Source organism: Schistocerca piceifrons, chromosome 1, assembly GCF_021461385.2.
Source record: "Schistocerca piceifrons isolate TAMUIC-IGC-003096 chromosome 1, iqSchPice1.1, whole genome shotgun sequence".
NCBI classification, from domain to species: domain Eukaryota; kingdom Metazoa; phylum Arthropoda; class Insecta; order Orthoptera; family Acrididae; genus Schistocerca; species Schistocerca piceifrons.
The window spans coordinates 776,981,324-776,993,306 of NC_060138.1; the positions used below are offsets into that span (position 1 = coordinate 776,981,324).

Genomic DNA, 11,983 nt, shown 5'->3' on the forward strand with positions numbered 1-11,983 from the left:
CCCATGATGGTGTTTTCTACTGCCGCAACAGCCATGTCTGAGTGAGGATAATTCCCACGCCACCCACAACGATGGTCAGCAGCAATGAATCTGTCAGTGTAAGGGTGTGAATTATCCAAGATCACGTAATAGGACCTTTTGCTGTTTCACTGGTCCACGTTACCTGGTGTTTCTGCGAGATATACCTCCACACTTCTTGGAGTCTGTACCCCTTGTTGTCCGCGAAATGTTGTGTTTTCAACACGGCGTTGCATCAGCCCACTTCGATGTTAAAGTCCGCGATCACCTGAACAACACATACCTTCATCGTTTGATTAGAAGGTCGTGTCCCATGGCCAGCGCGATCAGCAGATCTCACACCTCTGGGCGATTTCCTCTGGGGTTGCGTCAAGACATTGTTGTACGAAACCTCTAAAGAAACAGATGTAGACCTGGTTGCTAGGGTTCGAGCTGTCTGTCGCCTAGCAGACACGAGGGATCTTTGAGAGAGTGCGACAAAACTTCATGTGCCTTTGACATGCATCCACTGAGACTGGTAGTCATCACTTTGAACATTTACTATGTGTTACGTTGTTGTTGTGCTGTGTACGCTGCGTACGTCCATAGCACAATAAATATGCATTTCCGACGATTGGTTCCCGATTTGAATAGAATCGGTTGTGGGCCAACTATCACCTGTTTGAATTTGACGCAAAAGGTTTGAGTATTTGACACAATGTGTCATTGTCAGTTTATGATCGAAATATATTTCTACATTCTTGGTAACCGAGATCTTTTTTTTTTTTTTTAATATCTTCCGTCCTGTGAGTTTTAGGGCCCATGGCGGCTGATTTACAGTCGATATTTCTAGGACACTGCTGGTCGGCCCTATTTGTCGCCTTTGTGCAATTTCTGTCTCCTGTGGCGTTTAGCAGTAGTGTGATCTTCAACACAGTTGCATGCTAATGTTCCCTACGTATTGCGGAACAGTGAGTCACAGCTCAAAAACCCTAACTAGTGCGCACATAAGAAAAATTGGGTACCGAATGGATACCTGTCGTAATCCTTTGATCCTTGTTGTTGGTCAAGCTGTATTTCCGTTCTGCAGTATTGCAAGACGCCTATTTATCTGGAGGTAACATTAGTCAAGGTTAGCCGGCCGGTGTGGCCTTGCGGTTCTAGCGTTTCAGTTTGGAACCGCGTGACCGCTACGGTCGCAGGTTCGAATCCTGCCTCGGGCATGGATGTGTGTGATGTCCTTAGGTTAGTTAGGTTTAATTAGTTCTAAGCTCTAGGCGACTGATGACCTCAGCAGTTAAGTCGCATAGTGCTCAGAGCCATTTGAACCATTTAGTCAAGGTTAAATACAGTAAATACTAAAACTATTAATTTTTGCATTTTACTAGCTATTACTGGGAGTATAACGTTATCATGGGTGCCGGCTGTCCTCTGAAAGCCAACTAATATGTCCATAGTTACGTGTAATAGTACGTCGGTCAATGTTTTCCTTTCCGAAACACCATTTACGTGTCTGAGAAAATGTTGCAGTGCTCGCACCACAATCTCTTACCGACGTTATTCAATTTATTACTTTCTTTGAGCCTATGTGACTGAAAGCTTACTGGTCTCTTCCCATCTATTGCAATCAGTGCGATTCGTTCTGCCTTTATTTCGGTGATATGTAGTTGCTTGCAGTTGGTTACGGAGACGTGATAAGGTCTTTTTCCTTTCGGGTAGTCTCTCAGGATTAAGTCGATGTACATTATCTGTGAGGGAGGCTGTGCCTTCTCCTAAGTACAGTGATTTTCCTAATTTTTCAAACGAGGACCGTTGTTTAATTTGAGCATCTTGTAAAGCCTCATGTCGGGAAGCGAACGTGCCCCTTCCTTGGCTTTAGAACTCACAAAGAAAACAATAATCATCAAAAATGATGCACTCTGATTAATGATTCAGGCCCCTCTGATAATGAAAAACTCATCGGTGCACTTATTTTTATATCAGTTTCATTTTGAGTTCCTTTATTTTTCATTTGGAGTTTAAGACACTTGAAGAGAGTAGAATGTACTGTTAGAATGCTCCGATTCACACCGTACTCTGTGGAATTGTAGGAAGGAAGTCAGAGTGAAGTAAACGATCGTGAATTTATTAGGAGAAGTAACGGTGATCATACTACGTACCGGATAACATACAAGCATACAGAGAGCGATGGAAACTCCTTCAGCACAGATATAAGTATGACTAGCTCATCAGTTGCTTAAGACACTGAACACACGTCTGTGTGTAATAAAAATTCCAATAGAAAAACAATTATTATAATTACAGTACGGAGGACCCTAAATCTGGAATTAGATTTCAGTTGCACTCAACTCTCGTCTCCTAAATACCTCGATGTCGCCGAGACGTTTAATCATAATCTTCCTTCCTTGCTTTCTTCTAGTCAGCTTGAGAAAATGGCAGTAGCCATTAAAAACTCTTTAAGTTTTCGTTTCCTTCTTTCACGTGGAGGCATGTGAAGAGAGTGAGGACCGTTTATCCAACATTTGGGACTCAGCCGGAATGAAACATCAGTCGGCAAAAGATGTGGTCGGCTTCCTGTGTTCTAGCGCATAGGCCTTCTCTTCTGCTCCTCCACGTAAGTTGTCAACGGCCCTTTTTTTTTAGGTTGGGAGATCGCTATAGGGTGTTGTGTAGGTTGGTTGGTTAGGTGGTTGGTTGGTTTGTAGGGCGTTGTCATCAGTCCCTTGGGGTGTTGGGAAGGTCAGTTTCAACTCGATGCCAACGAACTAGTGCAGCTTTGTTTCCATCGCAGGCACTTTTTCTACAGACGCTTGCAGCCTTGCTTGTGAAAACAGTTTAACTTGCACAGAACCCCGCAATGTCATTTTGGTACATGCGCTGCTTCGATAGCACAGCGAGCGTGACTATCTCGGGCTACAGCCGCAGACAGATGGCGCCAGCCACGCCATAAGATTCCACCGTGGTCTTCTCTTTGCATTTGAGTCGGTATATCATTGTAGAGTACTCTGTCTCTGGATTAAGCGCATTATCTCCAACATCCTCCAGCTTACACAGCACCACCCTTTGTTTAGCTAAAGTAAAACTGCGTCAAGTTTTGTAGTATTGGAGCACCTCACCTAAGTTTTCTGTTTACGTACACTTCTTTAACATTGCCTAACGATAGTAAAGGCTGCTGTCGGCTCAGTATTGTGAACGTATAATCGCTGAACACATTCATTTTATTCTATTAAACCTGCACTTTTTTTTGGGGGGGGGGGGGGGGGGTTGTGATCTCTCTCTTCAATCTACCTCAGTCTCCATAATATTCAATGACTCCCTGCTAGTAGGAACATTTACGACACCTTACATGGTCAGGGGCTGAACAGATAATTATTGTTAGTATCCCGGCAATCTACTGATCTATACTGCTTCCTTCTTCAAAATGGGTCAAGTTGCTTTAAAATTGGCCTCCTGGGGCTGAAGCGCTGTTAACAGCCAACGAGTGGAACGAGCATGATCGTCGTGTCGTTCTGCACGGTTTCTATTTCCTAGAGATTAGTTCTCGGAGGAGCTATCGAAGTTCAAACTGTGTCAAGGAAAGCCGTGTCTTGATTGTCGGCTTTAACAGTTGTTGCGTTTACATGCTTCAAACTCTATGTATCGTTCCAAATTTTGCTTTGCGGGATGTCCTTGTTAAGGAAGGAACTGAGTTTATTCCAGTATTCCCTCTTCTTCCCTTTTAGCACTCTACTTGGTTCTTAATACAACCTTCTTAAAGAAGACGGAATTTTGATTTGTGGCCCTGTGTTCATGTATCGTTGTGCATCTTTACGTCACCCTACAGCTTTGAATATTCGTCGTCCCATTGCTTTGGCGACGTGACTGACGGAAGATTTAAGTTGGGTGCAATATCTTCTTCATCCTCATTTGTACAGTTGCCACAAATCTTCAGTGTCGCCCGACGTCTGTAGCTCGTCCAGCTTCTTTGTAACATTCAGTTCTAATGTCTGCCAGACCGCCTCCCACGTATTCCGTCTTCGCGTTGGAATTATCGTGTCTCTGGGAAAGTGACTGTAGGGTAATTAACACAGGGTCTAAGCAGCTAGTGGGCAAGTCATACTTATGTCTGCTAGTGAAGGTGTTTCCATCGCTCTCATTATGCTTGTAGGCGACCCATTACGTAATATGGTCACCGTTACTTCTTCTAATAACTTTATGATGATTTTCCTCTGTCCGTGTCTGTCCTCCCTCCTACAGTTCTACAGAGTATGGTGTGCATTGGACCTGCTAATAGTAAATTCCGCTCTCTCCCCTTTTTTTGCCAAGTTCTGTACATTTCGACTTGTCCTACTACACTGCATCCAGTTCCCGCTCTGTCGCTTCCGATTGCTTCGGACACCGGATAAGCGGAAAGCGTCTGTAGGATTCAGCCACAAATGTTCAAATGTGTGCGCATTCCTAAGGGACCAAACTGCTGAGGTCATCGGTCCCTAGACTTACACACTACTTAAACTAACCTATGCTAAGAGCAACACACACACCCATGCCCGAGGGAGGACCTGAACCTCCGGCGGGAGGGGCTGCGCAATCCATAACGTGACGCCTCAGACCAAGCGGGCACTCCGCGTGGCGATTTATCCACATTTCCATCACTGAGCACATCGAAACATGTTTCAAAGGGGTAAGTTGTCCTAAGCTGTCCTTCCTGGATTTTTACGGGTCTTGCTTTAACCTGTAAAATGTTGCTAACCAGAGTCGATAATCAAAATAATGTTATAAATGATTTCAACAGTTGTTGATTGACGCTTTGGGCCTGTGTCGTTGATAAGTCATACATCGGTTTACACAGATGCTGGCGACATCGGCTTCTGGAATCTGCGTGTAGTGCTTTCGAAAACGATCTACGTTTGTGATGATAGGTCTTTATGTGATTATCTGACCGTCACTCTCTGTGTAACAAATACTATCGGCAACAAACTGTCACTCTACCTGAGCTACGGCACATAAACATTTATATTTTAATATTTTAGTCTGCGGGGTGGTTATACTTAAACTTTCGGTACTTGGTCAGTTTAGATGGAAAAATATTTACCATATGGGTGCCGATCTTCCTAGGAATGATGTCCAGACTGTGCGCTGCAGGATTTGCGTTGTTAATAGTGTTAGTGTTATGGCTTGTTGCTAGGCGCCGAAACTGATACGGTGACGTAGGGTTGAAACACAAGCATCAGTGTGCATTACAGCTGCGTACACTCGACACGGGACTGGACAAGGTGAGCAGGGCTGTACCCGTAATGCCGTTTTATCAAAACAACAGCAGCAGTACTGGTGCTCTTCGCGAGTATCGACGCATTAAAGGAATACTAAGAGGTTCTCATTCCGCACCAGCGTTGAGGAACAGCACTGGGAGGTTCGAATTAACTGGCGATTTGAGAGTTGTTCCTAGGTGAGGCCGACGGCCGGCTGAGCCACAAATTGTTGAAGGAGTTGCTGTTGTCATGGTTGAGAATGCTGGGAGCAGTGTGCGATCTGTAAGCAATTCACGAGCTGTGTCACGACAGCTCTCCATGATCCACTGTTCGAAAAGCGCTGCGAACAATCATGAAATGATATCTTTAGTGTGGTTCCAGGCTGTCTTGGATACAAATGGTCGTCACACTGAGCAACGTTTATAACCTGCAATGTACGCACGCGGCACCTACATTAAATTAAAATGTGTTTCTTTCAGATGTTTACTCGTTATTTGTGTTTCACATGTCCTTACAAATGTTTCCTCGATGTTTCGTTATCTTATGATCACTCGTTTTCTAATGGGGGCCCTCTCAAGCAGCGAAAGTTCATTTATAACCACCCTGTATACCTGTATTTACGTTAATCATATTTCAGTACCTTCCTACCCATATGCCTTTCCTTATTTCTTTCACGTGGATATGAAGTTGGTGGGAATCGTGACAAGCCAATTTCGTTTTTTCACTTGACACATCTCTGCTGGATGGGCCATCGCGATGACCAAAGACCGCGAGAAGACTGTAGCTGGATTGTCAACAGATTCTTTGCGGTTCGCTGAGAATAAACAGAAAATTATACAATAAATATCATTATAATCAAACCCTGCAAAGTGATATATAAGAGTTGATGTTTTTTTGTTTGTTAAAAGATACAGTTGATGGTTTATCGGAAGCATGCGAACTCTTGAAAATATCAGTCATCTGTAACAAACCGTACTTCACAAGAAACATCCAAAAGAAATTCTACATCTTCATCTACATACATATTCGGAAAGTCATCGTAGGGTGCGTGGTGGAGCGTACCCTATGCGTTTACTAATTATACCTTTCTTGTTCCATTCGTAAATATAGCGAACGAAAATCGACTATATTGTCAGGAGTTGGTGCCCCATAGCTCTTACATATTTGAAAATGTCATGTTATCTCCTTCAGCTGTTTGCAAAATACTTTATTTATACAACCTTTTTCAGTTGTCTGACCATCATCAGGTTCCCAGTTTCCAAATAAAATAATACATAAGTAACATTACAGGCTTAAACTGTCACGAATCTGTTAACTGACGTAAATGTTAACAAAACACACTTAATGGAATATCACATACATAAAAGTATTTATAGCATCATGTTAGGCGACCTAAAACTAAACCTCGCCCGAACAGGCCATGAAGGTCCAACGGTACCGACCCGCTGCCGTGTCATCCTCAGCCCACAGCCGTGACTGGATACGGATATGGAGGGGCATGTGGCCAACTCACCGCTCTCCCGGCCGTATGTCAGTTTACGAGACCGGAGCCGCTACTTCTCAATCAAGTAGCTCCTCAGTTTGGCTCACAAGGGCTGAGTGCACGCCAGTTGCCAACAGCTCTCAGCAGACCGGATGGTCACCATCTAAGTGCTAGGCCAGTCAGACAGTGCTTAACTTCGTTGACCTGACGGGAACTGGTGTTTACACTGAAAATAAAAGTATATCGTAACACAGTGATGTGATTCACTACGAAAACCATATACCATAAAGACGTAGGTGGTTCACATTTGCACGGAGTTACCTGTTATCATATCGTAATATAAACTGCGTCGTCAATCAATAAAAACTGCGCTAGGAAGAGTACACATTCATGTCAAAACTATAATCGGCGTCAACTCTGTGAACAGAGCCGTAATACCACGCAGAGGCGTCTGAACAGCTGATCATTTTCTATTGGTGGATCCAGAGATGGTCATAAAGTTATACAGGGTGAGTCACCTAACGTTACCGCTGGATATATTTCGTAAACCACATCAAATACTGACGAACCGATTCCACAGACCGAACGTGACGAGAGGGGCTAGTGTAACCGTTTAATGCAAACCATAAAAAAATGCACGGAAGTATGTTTTCTAACACAAACCTACGTTTTTTTTAAATCGAACCCCGTTAATTTTGTTAGCACATCTGAACATATAAACAAATACGTAATCAGTGCCGTTTGTTGCATTGTAAAATGTTAATTACATCCGGAGACATTGTAACCTAAAGTTGACGCTTGAGTACCACTCCTCCGCTGTTTGATCGTATGTGTCGGAGAGCACCGAATTACGTAGGGATCCAAAGGGAACGGTGATGGACCTTAGGTACAGAAGAGACTGGAACAGCACATTACGTCCACATGCTAACACCTTTTTATTGGTCTTTTTCACTGACGCACATGTACATTACCACGAGGAGTGAGGTACACGTACACACGTGGTTTCCGTTTTCAGTTACGGAGTGGAATAGAGTGTGTCCTGACATGTCAAGCCAATAGATGTTCAATGTGGTGGCCATCATTTGCTGCACACAATTGCAATCCCTGGCGTAATGAATGTCGTACACGCCGCAGTACATCTGGTGTAATGTCGCCGCAGGCTGTCACAATACGTTGTTTCATATCCTCTGGGGTTGTAGGCACATCACGGTACACATTCTCCTTTAACGTACCCCACAGAAAGAAGTCCAGAGGTGTAAGATCAGGAGAACGGGCTGGCCAATTTATGCGTCCTCCACGTCCTATGAAACGCCCGTCGAACATCCTGTCAAGGGTCAGCCTAGTGTTAATTGCGGAATGTGCAGGTGCACCATCATGCTGATACCACATACGTCGACGCTTTTCCAGTGGGACATTTTCGAGCAACGTTGGCAGATCATTCTGTAGAAACGCGATGTATGTTGCAGTGCTCTCCGATACACACGATCGAACAGCGGAGGAGTGTTACTCAAGTGCCAACTTTAGGTTACAATATCTCCGGATGTAATTAACATTTTACAATGCAACAAACGGCACTGATTACGTATTTGTTTATATGTTCAGATGTGCTACCAAAACTAACGGGCTTCCATTTAAGAAAACGTAGGTTTGTGTTAAAAAACATACTTCCGTGCGTTTTTGTATGGTTTGTATTAAACAATTACACTAGCCCCTCTCCTCACGTTCGGTCTGTGGAATCGGTTCGTCAGTATTTGATGTGGTTTACGAAATACATCCAGCGGTAACGTTAGGTGACTCACCCTGTATGTACACCGACAGTGGCTAGAATCTTACGGTTACTAAACTATGTGTCGTCTGCTACGATAAGTACATGTGACAATCATAACAGGTATTTATGTGTTGCATCTACTAGCGATTTGCACGTGTTAGAATCACAGTTGCGGTGACAGAAAACAAAAAAAGGCGGGGGGGGGGGGGGGGGTACCAATGGTCCACATGTACTCATAAGCACTAGTGTGAAGCTAGTTGTAGTCACGTTCAGATATATACTGCTTACGTACAGTAACGTTTATGGTACAAACCGTATGAACACATACAATGTACGCCTATCTAAATTGGCTAATATAGGTAACGTAAGTAACAAGCCCAGTTTCATGGACAAATGATTATATCAAGATCCCACGTAACACGCTAAAGCGCGTGTAATGCATGACCAGTTGACGATTTTTACAGACACAGAGACGTGTTGTATGAAGAGTTAAGCTAATATACGCTCACTAATTGTTCATATTACGTCTTTACGGTATATGGTTTCTGTAATGACTCACATCTCTGCGTTGTGGTTCAAAAATGCTTCAAATGTCTCTAAAGCATTATGGGACTTAACGTCTGAGGTCTACTTAAAACTAGCTAACGTAAGGACATCACACACATCCATGCCCGAGGCAGGATTCGAACCCGCGATCGCAGCAGCCGCGTGGTTCCGGACTGAAGCGCCTAGAACCGCTCGACCACAGCGGCCGGCTCTGTGTTGTGGTATACTTTTATTTCCAGTTTGTTATTCATGGGTTTATCACGTGATGGAAACGATTTTGTATTTCACCTAATATGTTAATGCAAATACTTTCATGTGAGTATGTGACATTCCATTAAATGTGAATTGTTAACATTTTAAACAATGGAAACACCCGGTAGGAGTATTAACAATGTAGTAAAAGACAGTTTGCTACTTATCGTAAAGAAGGCACGTCACGTTGCAGGTAGGCAAAGTTAAAAGACATTCCGGCGCGAGAAGCTGTAGTTGGCGGTCATGTGTGCGTGAGGTGTGCTTGGGTGCGTGCGTGTGTGTGTGTGTGTGTGTGTGTGTGTGTGTGTGTGTGTGTGTGTGTGTCTCATTCATTGATGAAGGCTGTGGCCGAAGGCTTTATATAAGTGTCTTTTAATTGTACCTGTCTGCAACTTGACGCCTCATCTTTATGGTAAGTAGTGATGTCTTTTCCTCCATTGTTGCTAACACTTTAATCAGTTAAAAGATTCGTGATAGTTTAATCCCGTAATATAACTTAATGTATTATTTTATTTGGTACATAGGAACCTGGTGATGGTCAGCCGACTGAAGTTGGCTGTATAAATAAAGTATTCTACTAGCACCTCACTGTGTTCGTATGATTTTTTCGGAAAAAACAACTGTCTACTCGTACATGCCTCCGTACAAACACTGATTTCTCATTTCTTATCTTCGTGGTCCATTCGTGCGTATATAATCGTACTGCAGTCAGCTTCAAATGCCGGTTCTCTCAATTTTCTCAATAGTGTTCCTCGAAAAGAACGTCAGCTCTCTTTCAGGGATTTCAATTTGAGTTGACGGAGCACCTCCTTAATACGTGCGCGATGTTCGAATATCTGACCTGATGGGGATCCCAAATACTCGAGTTCCAGTAGTGTCCTATATGCGGCCTGCTTTACAAATGAGCCGCACTTTCGTAAAATTCTACCAATAAACCGTAGTCAACAATTCGCTTTCCCTACTGCTACAGTCCTTAAATGTCTGTTCCCTTTCATATCACTTAACAGCTTTACACCTAGATATTTAATGAACGTGGCTATGTCAAGCAACGCTCTACTAATGTCGTATTCTAACATTACGGGTTTGCTTTTCCTACACATCTGCATTGGGCAACGGCCTTGCCGCAGTGGCTACACCGGGTCCCGTGAGATCACCGAAGTTAAGCGCTGTCGGGCGTGGTCGGCACTTGGATGGGTGACCATCCGGGCCGCCATGCGCTGTTGCCATATTTCGGGGTGCACTCAGCCTCGTGATGCCAATTGAGGAGCTACTCGACCGAATAGTAGCGGCTTAGGTCAAGAATGTCATCATAACAACCGGGAGAGCGGTGTGCTGACCCCACGCCGCTCCTATCCGCATCCTCCACTGAGGATGACAAGGCGGTCGGATGGTCCCAGTAGGCCACTCGTGGCCTGAAGACGGAGTGCTACACATCTGCATTGAGCTATGTTTTTCTACATTTACACCTAGATACCATTCATGACACCAGTCAGAAATTTTATTTAAGTCCTCTTGTATCCTCCTACGGTCAATCAACGACGATACCTTCCCGTACTCTACAACATCATCAGGTAACAGCCGAGATTGTTGCTCATCCTGTGCACCAAATCATTTGTGTATATAGAGACGGCGGCCCTATCAGTCTGCACTGGGTCACTCCTGAAACTTATTATTATTATTTATAATGGTATTGACCAACTAGGATCACGTTAACAACTTCAGTTCCTCTTCTTCCTTCGTTGTTGTTTCCTATTTTTCCAGTATTCCCTCATTTTCTCCCCATGAAGTCTCTTCCTTTCTTCTGTCCATGTTGTTCTCGATATTTTATTTCTTCTGCTTTGAAAGCCTTTCAAATTTAGTATTTTGGTTTTAAAACGGTTTCTTTCCGCTATTTCTGATTCTTTGATGTTGTTTCTTTCAAGATCTTTTTTTATTTCTGTAATCCATGCTATTGTCGATTTCTTCTTCCAGAAATATAGGAGTATTTGTTTTGTTAGTCTATTTCCATCCATTCGGTAGAGATGTCTAAAAAAGGTTAATCTTCGTTTGGCTGTTACTTCAGATATTTTCTCTATATTTTTGTAGATCTCCTCATTACTTCTTATTTTCCAACCATCTGCAGTTTTCATTGCACCCATTATTTTTCTAATAATCCTTCTTTCCAGTACCTCTAGTTTGTCTATCTTATAGTTCATCGTTTGGCATTCAGATCCATATAAACATTCTGGTCGCCACACTGTGGTGTAGTGTTTTAGTTTTGTTTTCATAGATATACATTTCTTGTTGTAAATATTTTTGCTCAAACCATATGCGCTTTCCATGTTGTTAATTCTTACATCTATTGCAGATTTTTCTAGTCCATTCTGTTGTATAGTTTCTCCAAGATATTTAAACTTATTTACTCGCTCTATTTTACCTATTTGTAAAATTTTGAGACCAGTACTGTTTGCTAATTTTTCCAGAATGTTTATTTGAGTAACTGCTTCTGTCAGGTTTTCTGAAAGTATTGCGAAATCATCCTCAAAAGCCAAGCAGTTTACCTTAATTCCATTTGTTTTCCTTCCCAGAGTTATTGGTTCAATTTTGTGATTTTTTAGCTCCGAGTTCCAGATCATTACATTTTTTTTTTAGAAAACAGTTAAACAGTAAAGGTGATAAACCATTACCTTGTCTAACACCAGTTTTTATTTCAAAAGGCTGAGATACTCC

The 11,983-nt window shown here is 42.9% G+C and overlaps 1 pseudogene; it reads left to right on the forward strand.

Moving 5' to 3' along the window:
- Positions 1-10,382: 10,382 nt before the first annotated feature.
- Positions 10,383-10,500, forward strand: LOC124728698 (annotated as a pseudogene).
- Positions 10,501-11,983: the final 1,483 nt, after the last annotated feature.